The sequence below is a fragment of the Podarcis liolepis genome (assembly GCF_965112155.1).
Source record: "Podarcis liolepis genome assembly, chromosome: 12".
In the NCBI taxonomy this organism is placed as follows: Eukaryota; Metazoa; Chordata; class Lepidosauria; order Squamata; family Lacertidae; genus Podarcis; species Podarcis liolepis.
In genome coordinates, this window is record NC_139563.1 from 20,176,455 (window position 1) to 20,199,009 (window position 22,555).

General features: G+C 45.1%; 1 long non-coding RNA gene across 1 annotated transcript; it reads right to left on the reverse strand.

Moving 5' to 3' along the window:
- Window positions 1-3,106: 3,106 nt before the first annotated feature.
- On the reverse strand, window positions 3,107-20,465 carry LOC310689599. The gene is made up of 3 exons (XR_014517544.1): window positions 20,378-20,465; window positions 8,394-8,442; window positions 3,107-3,199 (listed from the first exon to the last, which is right to left on the reverse strand). It is a non-coding gene; the product is annotated as an uncharacterized lncRNA (long non-coding RNA).
- Between the last annotated feature and the right edge of the window lie 2,090 nt (window positions 20,466-22,555).

A 22,555-nucleotide genomic window follows, 5' to 3' on the forward strand; every position in this document is an offset into this window, starting at 1 on the left:
GAAGCCAAGATTAAGCCTCAGGGCAAAGCAAAGTTTAGTTCTGAATTTGCTTAAATAAGGAAAAAAGGAAAAGAAAGCAGAGAAGTGCAAATGGGCCAAGACTCAGGGGAGACTTATGTTAATTGAACCACACACAACTGTGGCTCTGCATTCTTTTATATTTTCTCACACAGCCCTGCAAAACCAGCGAGGAAATCCTGACCAAACCAGCAGGGTGTTGCAAGTGCACTGCTGTTTTCAGTGGTCTGTGACTTATCATCAGCCTCACCAGGGATGCAAATTCCGTATTTGCAGCAAAACCAAGGGCCAAAAGTATACATGACTTTAAATGTGTCTTTGCACTGAACCTGGAGTGAAAGGTCCTAGAATGGATAATTAAACAGTCAGTCTGTGAGCACTTAGCCCTAGTTATGGTGTTTCCACCGGTCCCTTTGACATATTCATCCAGTGTGAAATGACTGGCAAAACCTTTTTATTTCTGTTTCATCGTACCCTCTGAAATTTAATTTCACCCAATCTACCAAAGGAAGCACTAAATACACAGTGAGCTGCCCTTTCTCCTTTCCCATCTCTGCTTCTGCCCACCTGCTGCAAAATCTCATGGCCCTCCTCCTGAGCCAGATAAAAAACAAGGCAAGGGGAAGAGAGAAAGTGACAGGCTGAGACAGAGGGGCCACTTAAATGGAGATTAACAAGAATAACAGACAATCATGAACATCTGCTTCTGCCATTATCCCATTATGGGAATAATTACAACATGGGGCTTCTACTGCAGGAAGAACAATTCAAGGTAATACACTTTCCACTAGCATTTGCTAAAGAAAAGACAAGGGTTTACAGGGCCTGAACTCATTCTGTGCAGACTGTTTCAAATCTGCCTGGTCTCTAAGTGTGTTGATCAGGTCTTTTACAATAACCAGTTGCAATATCTGAGGCTGGCACAATGCTGCAATTCCATGCAAACTTGCTTTCAGCCTTTATATGCACAAACCTGATCATTTCCCCCATTCTCTGTGATTTGGAGGAAGGAGCAGGTGTCCATCAGGTGTCAAAGTTAAGACGTTAAAGAGAGCAATCCGCAAGGAAGTCTCTTGACAGTCACTGCTGAAAACAGAGGTGGAACACAAAGGCAAAGAGGCGAAGGCAAGACCTTGCTTAGAAGTTCTGGGTTTCGTATTATTTCATGAAAGGGGTGTCAGAAAATCTACTTTCATCATGTCTGACTCAGAACTTTTGAACAGATTGTTATGACGCCATGCATTTTCTGGATAGGCATCAGCTCCGTGTTCAAGGGTGCCAACTTGAATAAAACATTTGGGGGCAAGGTAAGCCCTGCCCCACATAATCTATCACAAGACACAGTGCACACGCACTATTTGAATGGAAATGCCCATCAACTTAGGGAGCCCAGCCCCTCAAACACTTTATGGGGAGGGGTGAAGGGACCTTGGCCTCTAGGAGTTGGCTCCTATGTCCATGTTAATAAGGGTAGAGACCCAGGTGACCTGCACCCCAGCACAGGCTGCTGATGTTGGATGTCAACTCCTGAGTGGAATTGAAAAGAAATGTGTGCTGGGTGCTGTGCTTCAATTTCCCTGCTGCCATGCTTACAAAAATCAGTATACAGGGTATCGGTGCCACGAATGTCCACACAATATTTATGTCACAAGCTTTATATCCTGCTTAATTTAAAATGGCCCACACACACACACACACACACACACACAAATGGTTTACATAAAACAGTATAAAACATTCATAAGAAAATACTGAAAAATCCAGCAAATTATTCTGAGCATGATTCTATAGTCGTGTGGTATAGTGGCAAAAGTGTTGAACTACCGCCCTGAGAGACCAGGGCTCAAATGCCCACTTTGCCATGAAACCTTGGGCCGGTCGCTGCCTCTCAGCCTAATCTAGGCTTGTTGCAGGGATTAAAAGCAGTAAATAAGCTTGCATATATAAATCCCCTCTACTTTTCCATTGCATGTGCAGGAAATAACCGCTACACAGTTCATTCTATACCATCACACCCCTGTCAGCTGCCAGCTCTGCTAAAGCACACCTGGGCTGCCTTCTCCTCCCCTGCACTGAGCAGAAGAGGGAGAGAGATCCTGGGTGGAGTCTGGGTGCCTTCAAGCAGCTGATCCATGCCACCAGGAAGCCAGCTGGCTGTTTTCCCTTCCTGGGATGACTAACATCATGATCATGAAGATGTCAAACAGACTTTGGAAAGAGTCCAGTTGGGTTCAGAGAACAACCATTAGCACATACCTCTCTAGTTTCAAACAACAACAACCTTCCCTACTGAGAGAAGGTTCTGCAAAAGTGCCTTTTCTCTTAAACTTTAAAAGAAACAGCATCAATACCTGTTTCCAGTTCCCCCAGTCCTGCTCCCAACAGCAATAAGCCACTGTGCTGCAGAAAGCTTTCCAGCTGTGAAACCCCACAGGCAGGAAGGCAAGTCCAGCCACGGATAGGTTTCAGCTGCCAGCATGCAGGTTGATGTGCGTCCATAGGAGTCCCTTTAGTGCAACGCCATAATTCAATATCTAACTCTGGAAATATGTCGGCGCAAATAAATTCAGTATGCCGGCACTGCCTCATGAGGTCTCTTCTAAAATAAACATATGCCAAAATAAATGAGGTAGTCCCTGAAGATAGCACAAGAACCCCCTTTTTTGTTTTAAGCAGACTGGCTCGTTTTGTCAGAATGACTTGGGTATGAGTCAGCATCAGCATCATAGCAAAAAAGACAGAACAGACAGGAGCATCTCTGGTTGAAGGACTCTGGACAGGACGTCTCACCATCTGATCTTAATAGAACTGAAGGTTCGCAAAGGAAACAATCCCTGAACTACACCAGTTCCAACAACACGTCCACTGCCATCGTTCTTCCAACTGCTTTCTGGACCTTTTAACTATTAGGATCCTTCTACCTGCCATCATCTTGTTTTGTAGGACACTTTGGCATTAATCTAGGACAGAGGCAGTCAACACTATCACTTCCAAATGTTGTGGACCACAAATTCTTTTAGGTGATGGGGTGTCTGTACTAGCCAATCTGCCCAAGTCTTTGTCTGTTTTGCCACAAGAGATGCAATTCTTACCTGGTGGTGACTGAAATCTGTTGTATCCAAACAGAACTGAGATGTGTGTGAGCTATCATTCGCTTCTGCGGGAGAAACTGGTTCCTCACCTAGCAAGGATTTTGAAAAAAAGGATGAGACATTACCCTCTCTTCATGCTGACATGTTTCCTCAATTTATGGAGTAAACGAGCAGGGAGACTTCTTACTACACTAGCATAGTTTGAAAATGGCACAGTTTCTACATAGGGATTCATAAGATCAGCAGGGAAATCATGTGAGGCCCTGTGATTCAGGCCTGTGGTACAAGGGCCACCAGCGTGTGGAAGCTCCAATGAAGATGGTTGTTTGGCTCTTCGAGCATATGGTTACCGTAGTATGACAGATTCAGGATTTCAAGGGACATCACTCTTCTTTGTGCAGAAGCTGTTGAAAAAACAGATGGCCGCTTCCCCTGTGGTTGTATGAAAACCTTCTGTAGCCACAGAGGGAGCTGGATGTCACAGTGGTTCCCTGCTAATTATCACAAATCCCTGGTTTTTCAAAAGCCAAGCCATGAACCTCCTACTTTTGAAAATGTTGTTATCTCTTTGGTAGTTTTTGTTATGTGAATGGTGCTACAGACCCTCTGGGTGGGTTACTCTAACCCCGTGGGGTCTGTAGACCACAGTTGGGAACCACTGGTCTATAACATTCAGACAGGTAACAAGCCAAGGGTTGGCCTGGTTGCACAAACATAGTGAAACTTCATAGATGAGGAGTGAGGAACCTTTTCAGCCCAAGGGTCACATTTTTTCATGGGCAACTTTCTGGAGGACATGTTCCAATGGTGGGTGGGACAGAAATGGGTGTGGCACACTCTTCAACCTCTGTCCAACCCAGCAAGTGGTATTAGCAGAGTTCAAGGAAACATTCCAGCCAAGTAAAATCACCATAGTGCAGAATACAGCCACTGAGCGGTGCGGTCTAGGAGGACATTGAGTTGAGCAGGGTCCTGAGGACCACATTCAGAACTGCCATAGATAGGGTACATATACCTATCTTCTTATGTAGTTTGAACAACCAACTAGAGCATTTACAGCTTATAATTTTATGAGCCTAAGAAGAACTCTGCTGGATCAGACCAACAGCTTATTTAGCCAACATCCAAGTTTGCACAATGGCCAAGCAGACCCTTCCAGGAAGCCCACAAACAAAGCATGAAGGCCATAGCCTATTCAGCCCCAGCAGAACACTGCCTCTGAACCTGCCTGTTACACCTGTCTTAGCTTCCATGCATTGGTCTAATCCACTTTTAAAGCCTTATAAACTAAAGGTGATCAGCACTTCTTGTGACAGCAAATTCCATACGTAAATGAAATATGTGTTGCATGAAGAAAGTAGTAAATGGCTTTCTGCAAAGTTTGTGGCCTGTGAACAGGGCAGATGGAGGCTGGAATTCCTTGCTAATTCACTCGTGCAAATATGTGTACATGAGCAAAACCAGGATTTTTTTGTTGTTGACAGTCTTCTGAACTTTATGACCTTACGTAAATTGCTGAACCCCATCCTCCATTATCAGTCTCCATCCTGATAAACTACTGCATACGGTTCACACAACAATGGCTCCTTTCATTTTAAGCTGCCGACCCATGAATGGATTGTCAGTAGCTTGCCAGATAAACAAGAGGATTCAACATCCCTTCAGAATGTGTGTGGAGAGGGAGAGAGAACAACAGAAGAAGATATTAATAAGCCTTTGAGGAAGTTTTGTGTTTGTCAGATACAGAATCACAAGACTGAGCGTTTGATAAAGAAACCATCTTTCTTCAGTAAAAGTTGAACAGTTCATTATCAGCATTTTCTCACATGATGACTCTTTTTAGACAAGTAGAGGTCAGCCAATATGGAGGACAAATGGTATTTTTTCCAAGTGATCCTAAACTGATGTTTTAAAAAAGAAAAGAAACCCACGTGCTTTAAAAAAATTGATAAAATCAAATTCCCAGAATAATATTTCTGTTTCAGAATGTTGTAATATCAGTCAAATTAACAGATGTGGCTAAAAAATTTTAATTCCTTTCTACAGAATATGGGAGGGGGCAGGATATCCTTATATCATATCATATTGCTACACAATTTAAAATCCCGACTCAATGGTTGAATACAGAAGATTCAATTCTAATTTTAATTCAAAGTTATAGTAAAATGCTTATTGGAAGCTTTTGTCCATGTACCCAAGTGATTCCTCCCCCAAGCTTTACCTGGGCATCCAGAATTTTATACTTCAAGTTGGCAATGTAGATAAAGAAACAGGGTTTTCTAATGGAAGCAGCTTCCACACTCAGCTGTCTCCCGTCAACAACTAACTTAATAAGGCAAATGCAGCTCGTTAGTGGCACCTGTGCAGGTCACCTGGCTCTACTTCTCCCTGTTGCGCCGTTTTGTCTCCTCCTGCCTCTTTCTGAGGGGAGCAGCAATGTTACCACGAGGTGACAACAGCACCTGGAAAATTTGAAACAGCTACAGTCCTGCTTTGATTCCTCAGTAGTCAGGAGTAGACTATGGAAAAATGATGGTGCCCTCGAGTTTCTCAGTAGTACAGAGATGCTTGGACAAACAAGGTGACTCCAAGCAGGGGAGTAGGAAGGGGCGGGGGGGGCAGACTGCCCCAGGTGCCGTCACTGAGGGGAATGACAGTTGGCGCGCCGCCCGCCCGCGACTCCCAAGCCTAACCCAAGCCTTCAGGGTAAGGGGGAGGAGCTGCATCACTTTGCCAGCGGCATTCCCTCCTTCCCCCTTCATTTTGACAGCTTGGTTTGGGAGTCGTGGGTGGGCGGCGCACCGAATGTCCACCATGGATGGCTCGCTCCGCCCCCGGCTGCAGGGTGTGCGTGCCGCTCCGGGCACCCTAGCAGCTATCCCACGCCTGGGAGGGCACCCTCTGTGCCATGGCACCCTTGGGAGCGCACCCGCCCTGGGCAGCACAGGCATATGTTCCACTGCTGACTCCAAGGATGCTTCTGTTCTTAATTGCTCCTCTGGGAAGATTGTTTAGGTCTTCCTGACAGGTAAGGATGTTGGAAAATTCCAACGAAAATAGAAACAGGAGCAGAAATTGTTGGTGCTTGCTCATTTGGCCCGTGTCCATAACATAAATCAACCCAATGAATACAAGTGGAATTTGCTGCTGTTGAGCCTACAAATGATATGCAATTAGTTACGTTTCCCCTCCATTTGCGTTGTGCTTCCTTTGCGCTGTAGTGAATGGAGTGAAATAACGTAATGGCAAGGTAATTTCTGTCATTAACTACATAAGCCACACAGTGGACAGCGAGATGAATAACATGCTTTGGGGTGGAAGATGAAATGCAGCGGAACAGAAACACAGCTGTAGGTAGCATCTACAAGGTGGAATGGAAAAGAATGCCTTCTTACATCCCTACTGACAGTGCCCAAGGCCTCAGACAATAACTGCCCTCAACGCAGGCTACAGCAAAGCAAACTCAACTTTCATTGGATGAAGAGGAAGAGACATCCTGGAGTTTGGCTGCAGGCCCTCAGGATCCAAGTTCAACTCGCCCTCCGTGGGAACGTTTGGGCTCTTTAAATAAAAGCCAAGCCTTGCAGCCATTGGGCATCCTCTAACAAAGCCCAAATTCCAAAACACTGAGGAACAAAAACCAAATGGTCTCCCAAAGTCCAACATAAACAAAACATCTCACAGTTTTGGCTCACGGTACACAATGCGCATGACATTGCTCTCTGCTGCTGGAGGACAAGGAAGGAAGGAAGAAGCTGCCAGCAGAGAGGGGAGAGAATGTGAGCTGTGTCTCCATTATAAACAGCAGCCTGTTTGAGTGCAGGCAGATTTCCCAGGAAGAGGACTCTGCTTTTCTGGGAATGAGGAGGGTTGTGTTGTGAGAAGATGAAGGAATTGAATGCTGAAAGTAATCAAATCAGCTGTTGAGATGCAGGGCAAGCTTCTTATCTTTGCCATCCTTTTCTGAATTGAGGATTGATCGGAGGTGGGGAACATCAGCCTGAGGGCCACATTGCTTCTGGGCAACCTTCCTAGGGCCACATCATGGCAGTAGTCAACTGGGCCAGAGGGAGAAGTGAGCAAAGCAACAAGCTTTTATAGAGTAAACTCGCTTATACACACACTCATGCCTCTTGCTTGTCTGGATGGAGGGCTGCATTATCAGAGATCAAGGAAGAAGAGTTTGGATTTGATATCCCGCTTTATCACTACCCAAAGGAGTCTCAAAGTGGCTAACATTCTCCTTTCCCTTCCTCCCCCACAACAAACAATCTGTGAGGTGAGTGGGGCTGAGAGACTTCAGAGAAGTGTGACTAGCCCAAGGTCACCCAGCAGCTGCATGTGGAGGAGCAGAGACGTGAACCCGGTTCCCCAGATTACGAGACCACCGCTCTTAACCACTACACCACACTGGCTCTCACACTGGGAACGCAAAACAGGGCCGGGGTGTGTGTGTCCTGGGAGAGTAGGGCCACACAGTGAGGCCTGGAAAGCCATATTTGCCCCCCACTCCACACCCTGGCCAGTCTGAGGCTCCCCATTCCTGCAGCAGAAGCTGTTTGCTCTTAGTTTTGTTCATATGTGCACAGGATATTACCATCTTTCCACCATTAAAACACCAAACACGAATACCAGTTGCTAAAGAGAGGCTAAAACACTTTTTAAACACACACAGAAACACTCTCATTTTTTATCCACTTTGCAGAAGAGCAAGCATGTTTCCCAGCAAGTGTTTGGTTACTTATATGCTTGAGTGATAGAAGGTAAAGAGAGTTTTGATATACATATGAGAAATTTGTTTCCCATCCAGACGCCGTCTCAATCTGTCACCTAGATAGGAATTTAATTTGCAACACAGATGTGCTACCACCATCTCTCATATGGTAAATCAGGCAGCAAGGAGCAAAGAATTATCAACCAACGCCCAAGGATGCTTGCTAGAGTCTGTTTAGGTTGTAAATGAAATGAAGAGTTTTTAGTTGCCTAATCATCTGCCTCTTAATCATTGGCAGATAGATGTGCCTTTTAGTTTGGGCAGCAATTCATTTAAAGCTTCTTCTTTTTTGCTGTTATCATAAATGAAATGACAGGTATATATAACTTATCACTGGATATATGATTGCAAAAATTTGCTATTCATCATACATATTTTTGTTTAAAAACTTTTTAATATATAAACTGAACACATCTGTTTAAAATAATGTACTGTATAGCACTTATATCCTTATCCCCCAAAATATAAAAATATTACAAACACACACACACACACACACACACACTTACCAATGTAAAATTCCTGGACCCCCTGGTCATGAGCTGTTCCTATGAACTCCTGTAAAAGGATGTGCTGTTAGATTACTAACCAATATATATTGCTCATGTGATCTTACAATGTTAATTAGGCACCTCACCCCATTTCACAGAAATCCCATGCATTCTGCAAAGACTTACAGTGGCAGCAATAACTAATAATCCATACATGTATATATTTTAATACAGTGTAATAACCACAATGAGAAGTGTGGCATAATTTCCTGTAAGACTATACCTTCAGATTCTTACATAACAAATATCCATTCCATGTCCTCCTTAAGTCCATTAGGTGCTCCTGTATTTAATCTATACATCCACCTGAACACCTTCATTTTTTATTTCCTGGTGCCATATACTTTCTCAGTGCACCATTAAAAAAAACAGCAACTCCTATTACAACTTTTGTGTTCTTCTGTCTTGATCTTAATCTTTCTTGTTTTGACTATTTTTGGAATGCTTAAAAAAAACATTTTAGTACTGATGTGTTTGTTGCCCTGGGCTTCTTCAGGAGGAAGGGTGAAAAATAATGATGATGATGAAGAAGAAGAAGAATGTGTGTGTGTGTGTTTGTGTGTGTGTGTGTGTGTGTGTGGCATATCATATACTGGTACATACTGCAGAGGGAAGCAGACAAAGGTTGCTTGTCTTTTGCTCAGTAAATTCAAGATGAGATTTGAACCCATGACTTTCTTGTTCAGACTCATTGGCATAATATTGCCCAATGCTGATACTGTACATTAAATAGAGCCTTAATAGGCTTACTGATCCCACAGAATATAAAATGCAGAGCAAATGAGGCTCCAACTAGGGCTGGAAATGCTTAAAACAAGCTTTCAAGTTACACTGGCTTTTTCAAGTTTAGGATTAAAAAAAATCAAAACAAATTATACAAGTTCAGTGTATGAACAGGCTGATACTGTTAATTCAACAAAGGAAAGTCTAAGCAGGAACTATGTTAATCAGGTGATTACTTGGCAATGACATTATGGGTACTATCCAATAGGTGCTTCATGCCTGTACAAATACATATGCAGTTGTCATGCTTGCTGGAGCAGGAATAATGGATTCCCAGCAGCTTCAGCGAGCAGAGTTCCAGGAGGCGGTGATTTCACGACAACGGCAGCGCTTACTGAGAAACGGCCTGTGTCTGGAATAACCTGGAGTCACCAAGGGCAAAGAAGCAAAGGGCTCCTGTATTTTTAAGATGCCCTTCTCAGGCAGGGGTAAGAAAAAACATGCCAGCTGAAATCTCCTCTTCGAGAAATATTAGTACCAGAGAACCCAATGTGAAGAGGCAACCAATGTCAAATGTGATGATTTCATTACTCTCCCTGTTTTTGCTTTTAAGAATATGAAAGCTGTTATCCCCTAACATTTCCCCTAGGCTTAAAATATCCAGTTTCTCTGCCCTTACTGCATCTAATGTACTTTGGAGACCCATCAATATCATCTCAGCTCTCCCCTGCATCCTTCCTACATCCCATTATTGGCAAACCTACTAAAATGTGGTGCTCAGAACCAGACACATTATCAGTATCCAAGAATGCTCCGAGAGGCAGGAACTTTCACCTCATTCAGGTTCTCCAAAATGCTTTTCCCTTAAGAAAGTTAGAGAGATCAGTTTCCTGCTTGGGGGTCTACAAGTTATGTAACAAATTGAAATAGCATTTGCTTCACATGTTCCCAGGTTGAATTCATTCTGACTTAGAAATGGATGCTTCTCTACATCAAAGCGGCCTATATATTAAGTTGAACCTTACACCTATACCACCACCTGCTAGTCTTCCTCGTATGAATTCATCTGGGTCTCTACAATTTCCACAGTGTTTTCCAGCCTTGCTCCTAAGCATTTTAGCAGCAATATCTCCGCGAATTTCTCGAAAGCCTCTCTGCAATGAAGTGGGTCTTCTTTCTTTCTTTCTTTCTTTCTTTCTTTCTTTCTTTCTTTCTTTCTTTCTTTCTTTCTTTCTTTCTTTCTTTCTTTCTTCCTTCCTTCCTTCCTTCCTTCCTTCCTTCCTTCCTTCCTTCCTTCCTTCCTTCCTTCCTTCCTTCCTTCTACTACTTAATATACTCTGCAGCTGCAGTGAAAAGTAATAAAGGGTTATTTCCTTCTCTGCTAAATATTGCAAAAGTAGACATTAAGGATTGGCCTTCACTGTGCAATGGTCCCCTCCTCCTAAAATTAATAATAATTCACCAGTTATTGGATCTCTCCGTTTCTGAAACTCTTCCTGTGACTCACCAGCCTGCACTCATAACTTAGTCCTGCACTGGTCCTTCATATATCCCCACTGACCACTCCAAACTGCTAGTGGTGGAGACTACAAGGTCAACAGAGCAGTTTGCATGATGGCGGCTGTGTGGAAAACATCCTCTCTACTCCTGCACTACATAAACAATAAGCATGCGCTTTCCCATTTCATTTGCTTTCTTCACTTCCAGAGCATGAGGAGGTGGGCTGGGCTGGGCTAGGGGCTGGAGAGACCCAGTTTCAAATCCCCACTCAGCCATGCAATGGCGAAGGAAGGCTCCCCAGCACCAGGGGCAGGGTGTCGAGGGGCGGGGCATGTGCAGAGCCGATATGGATGGTGCATGCACGGTGCCCATGTGGACGGCATGCGCGTGCCCTTGGCCACCCTACAGCGAGTGTAGCCCTCAGCTGGCCATTTTGTCACCCCCCCCAGGGTGACACCCGGGGCAGACTGCCTCCCGCCCCCTTCCTATGCCCCTGTAGTCTTGAACCTTCCTGTCCACCTCCCCTACCTCACAGGGCTGTTGTGACAGTAAGTTAGGGAGAGAGGAGATCCATGTGCACCTCTCTGAGTTTGCTGGAGGAAAGGCAGGATATAAATGTAATCAAGAAATATCTGGGATAAAATAGGCAGGTAGTCCTGATTTACGTCTTTATGGACTTTGATTTAAGATTTCAACCCTAAAGTGATGGACTACAGAAAAGCAGCATTTGGAGAGGGAAATGGCTCAGTGGCAGAAAACAGAAGGTCCTGGGTTCAAATCCCACCCAATGAAGTACTTTAGACTGAACATATGCTCTCCTCCATAGACGGTAGTGTAAACGAATTAACTCATCAACCCTGCCATATGAGAATCCCTTGCAGTTTATTGCAGTGCCTGGAGATAGACAGTCAGGTTGTGTATCCACAGGAGTGACCAGAGGAAGAGTGATCGCTGGAAGGAGCGCAGAGAGAAGAAATGCCATGGTGCATCTGCAGCCGCACCACCAGATGCCTTCATCTGCCCCACCTGCAATACAGCATGTCTCTTTCGTATTGGTCTCTACAGCCGCTGTAACTCTTGAGCATGTCAGGAACAAGCCAGCAGTAAATCACACTGTGCAAGTTGAAGTTAACTCTTTCTTGGCAAAAACATGATTGATACAGGAGTGTCAGGCCTAATGAGCACAGCAATTCATCTTCGGTAGGTCTTGCTCCTGTGAAGCAGTTGCTGAGACTGAAAGTCCCCACCCTCCTCTCCAGGGTTTTGCCCAAGCAATCAGAGACTGCATCTGGGCACAACCAACCTCCTCCCTTTTCATGTCTCTTCTGGTTCTGGGAGACCATTCCTCTGCAAACAAGCAGTGTATTATGCAATGGTTTGACTTTACCCCCAAAGGTGCACTCTTCGATTGTCTTCCGAGACAAGACGGATGCCAAATACTCACTTCAAAATGTGGTGTCTGCGGATCTTTTGCTTCGTTCTGCTGGGAAGGGCCCTGGACTTCTGCCACAAGGTCCAGTCCTGGTGGCCCCACTGTCCCTGCCATCTCCAGAGAAAGGATCTTAGGTGGTAGAGGTGGGAAAGGCATGATGGAGACATGACTGTACAAGACTTGATGGACCCAATGCCAGTGGGGTGATGGACTCAGTTGAAGGCAGTGTCATAGATTCATATTCCTGCGGGTGTCAAGAGACGTTCAGGGAAAACAGGAAAGTGAACTCATCCATTAAAAGAGGTCAGCTTTGATATGCATTGCAAAAACTAAAAATCCAGCTGAAGCGGGGGGGGGGCTAAAAAGTGACGGGCGGGGGTAAATAACACGAGGCGTTTCACACAGGGGATCTCAATCAATTTATACCAAAGACTGAGCAAATAAATTAGCAGTTCCTTGTCTGATAAAGTAAATATGCCCCGAGAACACTGCTGATTGTAGCAAAATCATCTGGATGGGCTGGTAATCCAATGCAGATGTGAAATTGTGTGAGAGGAACCCCAGCCTTTCTAAAAACTCCCCCGGTATTCTCATGACAATGATTAGCTGGAGTATTGTTGTTGGCCTGGACCAGACAGCAGACAGCCCAGCTCAGCTTCAGATTGGAAAAGCAAAATACAGGCCTGTTTCATTAAAAGAAGATTTATTGGTGTTAGCGGGTTTTTCTTACAGAGCTCGTTTTCGTGAGATGTGCTGCGCACAGTGCTGGTTCCTGCGTGCACAGTGGGAAGCAAAAATAAGAGGCAGAAGCTGAAGACAGCAAGGAAGGATCGCACTATAATGTTGCCCAGGCCCTACAGAGCAGTGGAAAGCTTCTAGCACCACCCTCCATGCCGTGGAGCATGCGGTACAGTCACCCATCAAAATGTCTCGTGCCACCTTTGAGACTAACAGGTCGATTTCCCCATATGGTTTCATGGATGACAGCCATGAAAAGCACCATATCATTTTATGTCAGAATGTCCCTTTTTGGTTTTGCTACAGCAGCCTAACATGGCTGCCCTTCAGGAATTTGCCACCATCAAACTGTGTGTCCCACTTCGGCCTCCTCTAGCCAACCACTTTGTTCGGCACTCATCCTGATTTGCTTATGCAAAGCTTATACAGTGCCTAAATTACACCTGGTCTTTATTGAGCCTTTCTTCTAATTGGTTTATGTGGTGGTTTTAGGACAATGAGCATTCAACCTGATATGCTGACAAGTAATTTAGGGGTCTTCCTGTAAATAGCTTGTCTGCCCCAAACTGCGAAAAGTCAGGTGGTGTTCTCATTTTTTAAGTGGATTTGTTGCACTAGGGTAACAGGGAACTTTAATCCACTCTAAACATGAAAATGTAAAGTTCTGCTCTGTGCATGAATCTCTCCCACAGAATACTGACAATCTGGAGGCATTCTGCACTCTAACTTCTCAACGAGAACACAAAAAGAAACCGGGGGGTGGGAGTGGGGAATCCACCCCAGTACCTGTAATACTACCTTCCTCCTACTCCTGTATCTGGAAAATTTCTCTGCCCCTCTTTGACAGCTGTACAGACCTTGCATCCTAAACATGTCCATTGTTAACCATTTACTAAACCCTGAAGCAGAGCAATCACACACAGTACTGCACATCAAAACAGATTCCAGATATCTCTGGGTGCTGCAGTAAATTCTGGACATGCTTCATACCTTGCAAAGATTAGATTTATTCTGGGGGGGTTGCTCTTTGGAGGGAGGGGGGGAGTTGCCTAGGGCTGACATATTTCAAACTGAAAATCCGGAGAAAAAAGTTGTTGAGGTTCTTTTTTGTTCTGCAAAATCGCTCCCGGGCGTATGGCAACCCTTGCCCAACCTAGCATTTTCCTGGATTTTAACAATTGGATGCATATTGTAACTAAGTCAGGGCACTCCAGGTGCTTTGAATTGCTGCTTTGGCAGCATCTTTAAAATATCCCTCCATGGGGCAAGAAACAAAGGTGCCTTGTTTGTTCACCGCAACATCTGTAGATTGTGGGATTATCCCAGCTCCTGTTAGTCATGCTAGTTTATTGGCAAAAAGTCTCTCCTAGAATAAATGAAAGGTGTTGAGTAATGACAGGTGGGATAAGGTTTTGAAACCCTGTGCATTTTTTCCATCACACCCCGGATTCCGTCTTTTTATCCCTCTTTGAAGTGGTTTGTCTGCAACTCAATTACAGAACAGAACAAACACAGTTCCTACAGGATTTACAGTGAAAACGTTTAGGAGATAGCTACACCGTTAAAGGCACCGGGAGCATATGCTTGAACGTTTCTATCAACCATCCAGTAGGTGGTGCTATTGCAAAACCTTTACTCCACTGGGATAATTCCCCACATTTAAAAGGAACCAACTGAGACAGAATGGAATAGGATGTAAGCTCCAACTTTTGCTCATCAAGGGTTATCTGAGAGAGAGACACTATCCTTGTTTGCACATAACGCTAAGCCACATTTTAGTGGCTTAGGGGTGCATGTGTATTGAAGGTTTGCTGATGCTTGTGCACATAGCATTAAGCAACGAGTTTAGCGTTCTGTGCAATCTCAGCTGCTGGAGGTGGCAGCTCTCCATGTTTTTGTAAAATCTCAAGTCTTTTTTGCATGACCAGTGGGATACTGGATCAATGGAAGGGGGAGGGGATGAGATTGCATTGGCAGGCTCCACCTCCAACAACCACATGCCAATTGGCTACACAGCATGGTGCCTACACATACGCAGCCTAAATAACACTGGTCAACAACAAATTTGTTGTCTGCGTTTTTTCAGCTGATTTAGGATGAATCTGATGCACTGAATCCAAAAATCACATTGGTTTTGCTCAATCAGCTCAAGTTTTTTAGCTATGGCCACATGTCTTTTTTACGTTTTTGTTCACATGTACGCTTGTGTGGAGCATTTTAGAAGAAGTTGGTGGGGGTAAAATGCCTTGTCAAATAATTGTTTTGATTGGAAATGATTATTTTAATGACAAGAAGTATTCAAGTCCGATAGTTCTGGGTGATTATGTCGAAAAGGGATCAGTTTGAAGTCATAAAACCTCGAAATCTTCCATAAATTGGTCCAGCAAAGCATAAAGTTGGGGGATCAAAACTAAGTTAATGGGGCAGCTACCCCACGAAGTATCCTGATCTTCAATCAGCACGTCGTCCTGTAGCTCATTGTGATGAAATTCCAGTGCCTATCTTCGGAGAACTTCCTGACATTAGTGACGAAGATGCCTCCAGTGTTGAAGGACATGAAGAAGAAGAAGTGGTTCTTGAAGATGATGCTCCACATCCACATCCATTTTCCCAAAAGGAGTTGAATGATCTAGTTCGCAACCTCAGCTTGTCAAAGGACTCTGCCGAACTGTTGGCATCCAGATTGAAGGAAAAAACCTCCTCTCTGACAGTGCTCACATCAGCTTCTTGTGCAACAGGCATCAAGAGTACCTCCGTATTTTCTCGGAAGAGAAGGACTTGGTGTACTGTGCAGATATTGCGCAGCTTCTGCTCAAGCTTGGACTGCCACAGTACGAACCCAGAGATTGGAGACTGTTCATTGACAGCAGCAAGCGATCACTGAAATGTGTTCTGCTACACAACGGCAACCAGTTTGCCTCTATACCCCTGGCTCACTCGAGTACACCGAAGGAGAACTATGAAGCGGTGAAGTATGTGCTGGAGAAAATTGGTTATGATCAGCATAAGTGGTTTATTTGTGTTGACCTGAAGATGGTGAATTTTTTGTTTGGGCAACAGTCTGGCTTCACCAAGTACCCATGTTTTCTGTGCATGTGGGATAGTAGGGACCGTGCTCAGCATTACATGAAGAAGGACTGGCCTGTGCGGGAGGAATTGGTGCCTTGCAACAAAAGGAACGTCATCAACGACCCTCTGGTGGACAGAGACAGAATACTCTTCCCACCGCTGCACATCAAACTCGGCTTAATCATGCAGTTCACCAAGGCTCTGGACAAGGATGGTGACTGCTTCATTTATTTGTGCCAGGCTTTTCCAGGATTGACCATGGAGAAGTTGAAAGCTGGCATCTTTGACGGTCCTCAGATCCGTCAGCTCATCAGAGATCCAGAGTTTGGAAAGTCAGTGAACGAAGTGGAACTGGAAGCATGGAAGGCATTTGTTCTGGTAGTGAAGAACTTTCTTGGCAACAATAAGGCCAGAAACTACACAGAACTTGTCAACAACATGCTGACTGCTTTCAGAAACCTGGGCTGCAACATGAGCGTCAAGATGCACTACCTATTTTCACATATGGACCGGTTTCCTGAGAACCTGGGTTCAATGAGTGACGAGCAGGGGGAGAGATTCCATCAGGACATGAAAAAGATGGAGACCAGGTATCAGGGTCGCTGGGACGCAGTCATGATGGCTGACTACTGCTGGACTCTGAAGAGAGACCTCCGTGCTGCTGAGTATTCCAGGAGTTCCAAGAAACAGAAGTTCAAGCCCTGATGTTTGAAAAATGGTGAAGCAACATGCAATTTACGTTGTACTTACCTTTATCAATGCCCACCATTCAGTTTACAGAAAACCTGACCTGATGGAGAGAAACGGATGCCATTTCCTGATTCAGCAGTGCAAAAATACCCTAAATCAGTTGTAGAAATCTAGACAACATTCAAAAAGTAAAAAATTGTTGCCCAGTGTAATCAATGAATGTGGCAGGGGCTGAGATCCTACTCCTACCCAGAAAGGTATACAGTGAAGGACCTGCAGAATCTTAGCTGCTGATTCAAGAACGCCACAGACACTGCCAGTGTGTTTATTAAACAGGGTTACACACAGCTCACTGGCAGGGCTCTAAACACAGGCTTGCAGCGGGGTTTCTCCTAGTTCAGAGAAGGAGGGTGAGGGCGGAGTCTGGCCTGTATTTGAGGGCACAATACAGTGGTACCTTGGGTTACATACGCTTCAGGTTACATATGCTTCAGGTTACAAACTCCACTAACCCAGAAATAGTGCTTCAGGTTAAGAACTTTGCTTCAGGATAAGAACAGAAATCGGACTCCGGAGGTGCAGCGGCAGCAGAAGGCCCCATTAGCTAAAGTGGTGCTTTAGGTTAAGAACAGTTTCAGGTTAAGAACGGACCTCCGGAACGAATTAAGTACTTAACCCGAGGTACCACTGTACGCAGTTAATACAACCCCTGAATTGACATCCTGTTTGGTCACATGAACAGGATTCTTGTTCTTCCTCAGCTCTGAAGCTCACAGGGCACTGGCAAGTTTCTGTCCCTCACTCTTATCTACCTCACAGGGGTTTTGCAAGTCTAAAATGTTATCATAAACTCATAGAATCATAGAATCAAGGCTCATCTAGTTCAACCCCCTGCAATGCAGGAATCCCAGCTAAAGCAGCCAACCTCTGCTTAAAAAGCTCCAAGGAAGGAGAGTATACCACCTTCTGAGGGAATCTATTCCAGTGTTTCCCAACCGGTGTTCCGCGGCACACGAGTGTGCCGTGAGACGTTGCCTCGTGTGCCGCGAGATGCCTGGAGGGAGGCGGGCGAGTCGGGCGGCGAGAGGCGGGGCGGCGGCGGCGAGGAGAGGCCGCGCCTCCTGCTGCTGCCTGGCGCTCCTCCTCGCAGCCGGCAGCGCTGCCTGGGCGCCTCCGCGCGACTCTGCCTCGCTGGGTTTGGTCTCCCACGCGCCCCTCCCTCCCTCCCTCAGCCTGCACGGAGGGAGAGCCAGAGAGAGGCATCGCTCCTGCGCGGCGGGAGAGGGAGCAGCCGGAGCGATGCCCCAAACGAACACATGGGACCGGAGGGGAAATCCTCTCCGAGGCGGATTGAGCGCAGCTGAGAGAAGCCTTTCGAGGAGCTGCCGAGGGAAAAAACTTTCACTTTTGTGCGTCCCTCCCGGCGTGACGCTGCGCGCTGACGTCATGGGGCGGGGCTTTAATGGTGGTGTGCCGCGAGATTTTTTTTCAGTAAACAGGTGTGCCGTTGCCCAAAAACGTTTGGGAAACACTGATCTATTCCCTTGTCAAACAGCTCTTACTGTCATAAAGTTTTTCCGCATGTTTAGTCAGAATCTCCTTTCTTATCACTCCACCCATGACACCCTAGGCTCCCTGGAAAACAGGCAGGGTATAATAAATAATCCATGAATCTTTTAAGTCCCTTTATCTCTTTTTTCTACCACTCACCACCACGCCTGACCAATCGGACATAGCATGTCATTCTAAAAATGCTCAGTCTCAGCAAAACACACACAGAGAATTGCTTGTGTTGTCTCTTCCACTGAATGGCGCATCAACTATAATATTTTAATTGGCATTTCGGAACTTGCAAAGGCCCTTTAAAAGTACAGTTGGTGTTTACTTGCTTGCCTTATCTATGCTCGTCTTGCATATTTTGTAAAGCTAAATGTTAATATACCATTATATATAGTCCATCTTCTCTAAACAGTTATAAAGCTGAGCTATGCTATTTATGTTCTCCTTAATCGTAGACAAAGTTCATATAAACATGACTCCCTGGCCTAGAGAAAGACAAATATCTAAGTGAATAATCATGAGGTTACACCCAGTGTTAGTTCTATACATAATAGATCCTCTGAACAGAACCTAAATTAGCTATACCCATTAATTCCAATGGGTCTGCTCTAAATAGTACCAGCTACCATGTTAGCACACAAAATTAGGGCACAATTCAAGCTGTAACTTGAGCTCAGAATCATCTGACATCATATGATGCCAGGTGATTGACAGATGGGTGCCAGTGGGTGGTCCAATTCCCCATCCCATGTCATGTTTGAATGGGTGAGACAAGAACAAGTATCTTCACTGAATAGCTCGCGGCCTTTCCGGATAACAGGAAAATTATTCTTTGTTATCAAGAGCTCTATCTATGCTGGCCTCAGTCCAGGCCTAGTCAATCTGATATGCCACTCCCATGAACAGGATGGATGGGTGTCTGCTTTGCTGCAAGGGAAGCATGAATGAAATTGGAATGAAAAGGGGGAAGAAATTAGTTTCTGTACTGAAGAGGGGAAAGCACACAGTGGCCAAAAGACACCCGGCAGCTCTCTTGTAATGCTGTAAGTGGCTTTGTGGTGGTGCTGGTAAAAATATTGGAAGCGATGGCTGCAGTGATCCTAATTTACAGAGGACAGGTCCAGCAGGAAAGCAATAGGAATGGGCCAAGTGTTTATGAGATTTCAGGAAAGGCAAAGGGGCCCCTGACCATTAGGTCCAGTCGTGGCCGACTCTGGGGTTGCGGCACTCATCTCGCTTTCTTGGCCGAGGGAGCTGGCGTACAGCTTCTGGGTCATGTGGCCAGCATGACTAAGCCGCTTCTGGTGAACCAGAGCAGTGCACAGAAACGCCGTTCACCTTCCCGCCGGAGCGGTACCTATTTATCTACTTGTGCTTTGACTTGCTTTCGAACTGCTAGGTTGGCAGGAGCAGGGACCAAGCAACAGGAGCTCACCCCATCGCGGTGATTCAAACCGCTGACCTTCTGATCGGCAAGCCCTGGGCTCTGTGGTTTAACCCACAGCGCCACCCACGTCCCTTTTGAGATTTCAGAGAACTCTATAAAAAGAAGAAGCCTGGCTTGAAAACTAGTGCTGTTGCATTGCTACTTATGATACAGGACTGCATGTCCTCTGCTGCATCAAGAATCACAGAATTGTAGAGCTGGAAGGGAATCAATGGATCATCTAGTCCTGCAATGCAGGAATCCGTGACAGATGGCCACTCAACATCTGTTTAAAAACCTCCAATGAAGGAGAGCCTGCCACTTTCCAAGGGAGCCTGTTCCACTACCACCTCCCACCATCAGATAAACGCATACAAAAAAGAAAGAAAAAGAAAATCATATTGGAATGCTGAAACTTGCTTGTAAGGATGGGTGACTCTGTTTCTCATTTTTGACAACCTGAAGTTCTATTCTCCACATTTCTACATCAGTTTGCAATATTTTTAAAAGTCTTTGTGAAAATTCATCAACATTTTAGCACAGATTTATCCTAATGTACAAATCTTTCTATGCATTTTGGCCTGATATAATGTTCACGAACATATGCATTTTGTCGCTCGCTCCACCCTAGTAAATGCATTTTTTTGCACACATTACCCGGCTAGAGAACTGTATCGCAAAATTCAGAAAGGTGTGAATGGCTAAGGATGGCCGTGTTTCGGATTGCAGATTATTTGGGGAAGTGCAAATCAGTTCACCTTTACTGTACATGCAAACTGAATTGTGTTTCTCCTGCATCCCTACCTGCAGGTCTTCTGTCTCCAGCAGGTGTGAGCAGTATTCTCTCCATGGTCAATAGGAGGCAGAAGGTTTCCAATCCTGAATGTTGTGCTTGGGGGGTCGCCCTGTTTTCACAGACAAGTCATGTTGCCTTCAGCGAATGAGTCTGCCTTTATCAGAGCAGAGACCAAAAGATCCATTCTCTTGACAAATGGATCTCTTCTCTCTCACCCCTTTTTGTGAGTTGCAGTTGGGGACTATTTGTTAATGTGCTACTACTTGCCACATCAACTTGGACTTGGGGCTTTGTCATGAGCCTGCAGTTTCCCCAGCTAAACAGTCAGTGTGGTGTAAGGGTTATAGAGTGTCAGACTAGGACATGGGAGACCAGGGTTCAAACCCCCACATGGCCATGAAGATTATTCGGTGACCTTGGGCCAGTCACTATCTCTTAGCCCAAGCTACCTCACAGGGTTGTTGTGAGAATGAAGTAGGGAAGGGGAAACCTATGGATGCCACCTTGAGCTCCTTGGAAATCAAGTAAATAAATCAAATGCATCTTTCATGACAATATCCCCGCCACGCTTCACCAGTACTTGTTTTCTGAAGGAGTTTTAAGACTTCTCTCCTAGCCTTTCCTGCTTGCAGGAATTGCAGTTGGACCTCAACTCTGCCAAGCCAGCCTCCATGGTGCAGGAACTAATCTGCCAGGAGTTGCAGAGCCACTAAGCTGTCCTCACCCTCCAGAGCAGAGAGCCAAACAACAATAACAAAAATCTGCTGCTTTTAACTCCTGGCATTGGAAGGAGCTGGTTCGCTGAGAAGGGGCAGGGATGAAGTGTCAGCTTGGAAGGAAGGGAAACAGAGCTCTTGCCACTTCTAGCATTACCCAGCAAAGATAGTCCTCTTCAGATATTGCCTGACCATAAAAGGAGACATGCAAAGCATCAATTTTATGGTATTATCCATAGGCCTGTGTGATTGCTTAGCCTTTCTTCCTTTCCCTTCTAGCTCTGAAACCTCTGTGGGTTGGTCTGCCTTGAATAAAACCTTTTAATTTATTTCTGGCAGTAGAAATCAGTCACAGGGTCTCTCTAGAAAAATCACCTGCTTTGCTTAACTATATCATCTTGGGGACTCGTCAAGATGCTACCTAGTGTTTCCATGCTCTTGTCTTCTCCGAGCTCAGCTGTTCCTCCTGGGACGGGTCTGGTTATTCTCACCAACAGGCTTCCAGCATGAAGACAGAGTTTTCTGCTGTCTAGGATGGAAATTTCTTCGTTTGTTTCATAAGCAGCATGTTATTGTGGTTTCCTTGGCTGGAGGATTTCATTTTTATTTCTAATCTCCGCCATGTGTTGGTCAATACGAGTGTGGAATTTGCCTAATCTCTTCCTCCTTCGCCCATGTGCTCACATGTAATTCTCCAAGCTGCGTTGCCAACACATTGCTCAAACGGGGTGGGAGACGGGACTCTCCTAGCAATTTGAAAATGAACAATTGTGGTATGCAGCATTTGTTCCACTCCCCTACAGAGAGACTTAGCGGGCAATTGCATGAATAACAGCAATTAGCAATAAGTGTCTGCCTTTCCTCAACTGCTCCATAAGTTTAGCCAATATCTGCGGACTAAACAGGCATTAACTTGTCATTCTCTCTCCTACTGACATATGGTCTATGCTATCACTCATGAATCTATGGCTATGTAAACACTATACATTAAAAACACACACACCTAAGAATGTTGGGAACTGTAGTTTACCCCTAGGGTTAAAATTCTCACGAAGTTTAGCAAATTAGTTTCCAGGATGTGTGCTACTGTGAATGTCATAAAGCCCACATTTTGTGAACGTCTGAAAATTCAGAGATATGCCAGTAAATGTCGGTAAGTCACCTCAATATGGTAGATGACATTTGCTAGTACAGTGGTACCTTGGGTTACATACGCTTCAGGTTACATACGCTTCAGATTACAGACTCTGCTAACCCAGAAATAGTACCTCGGGTTAAGAACTTTGCTTCAGGATGAGAACAGAAATCGTGCTCTGGCGGCGCCGTGGCAGCAGGAGGCCCCATTAGCTAAAGTGGTGCTTCAGGTTAAGAACAGTTTCAGGTTAAGAATGGACCTCCAGAACGAATTAAGTACTTAACCCAAGGTACCACTGTATCTGTTGCCAAAATGATTAAATATATATCATACCC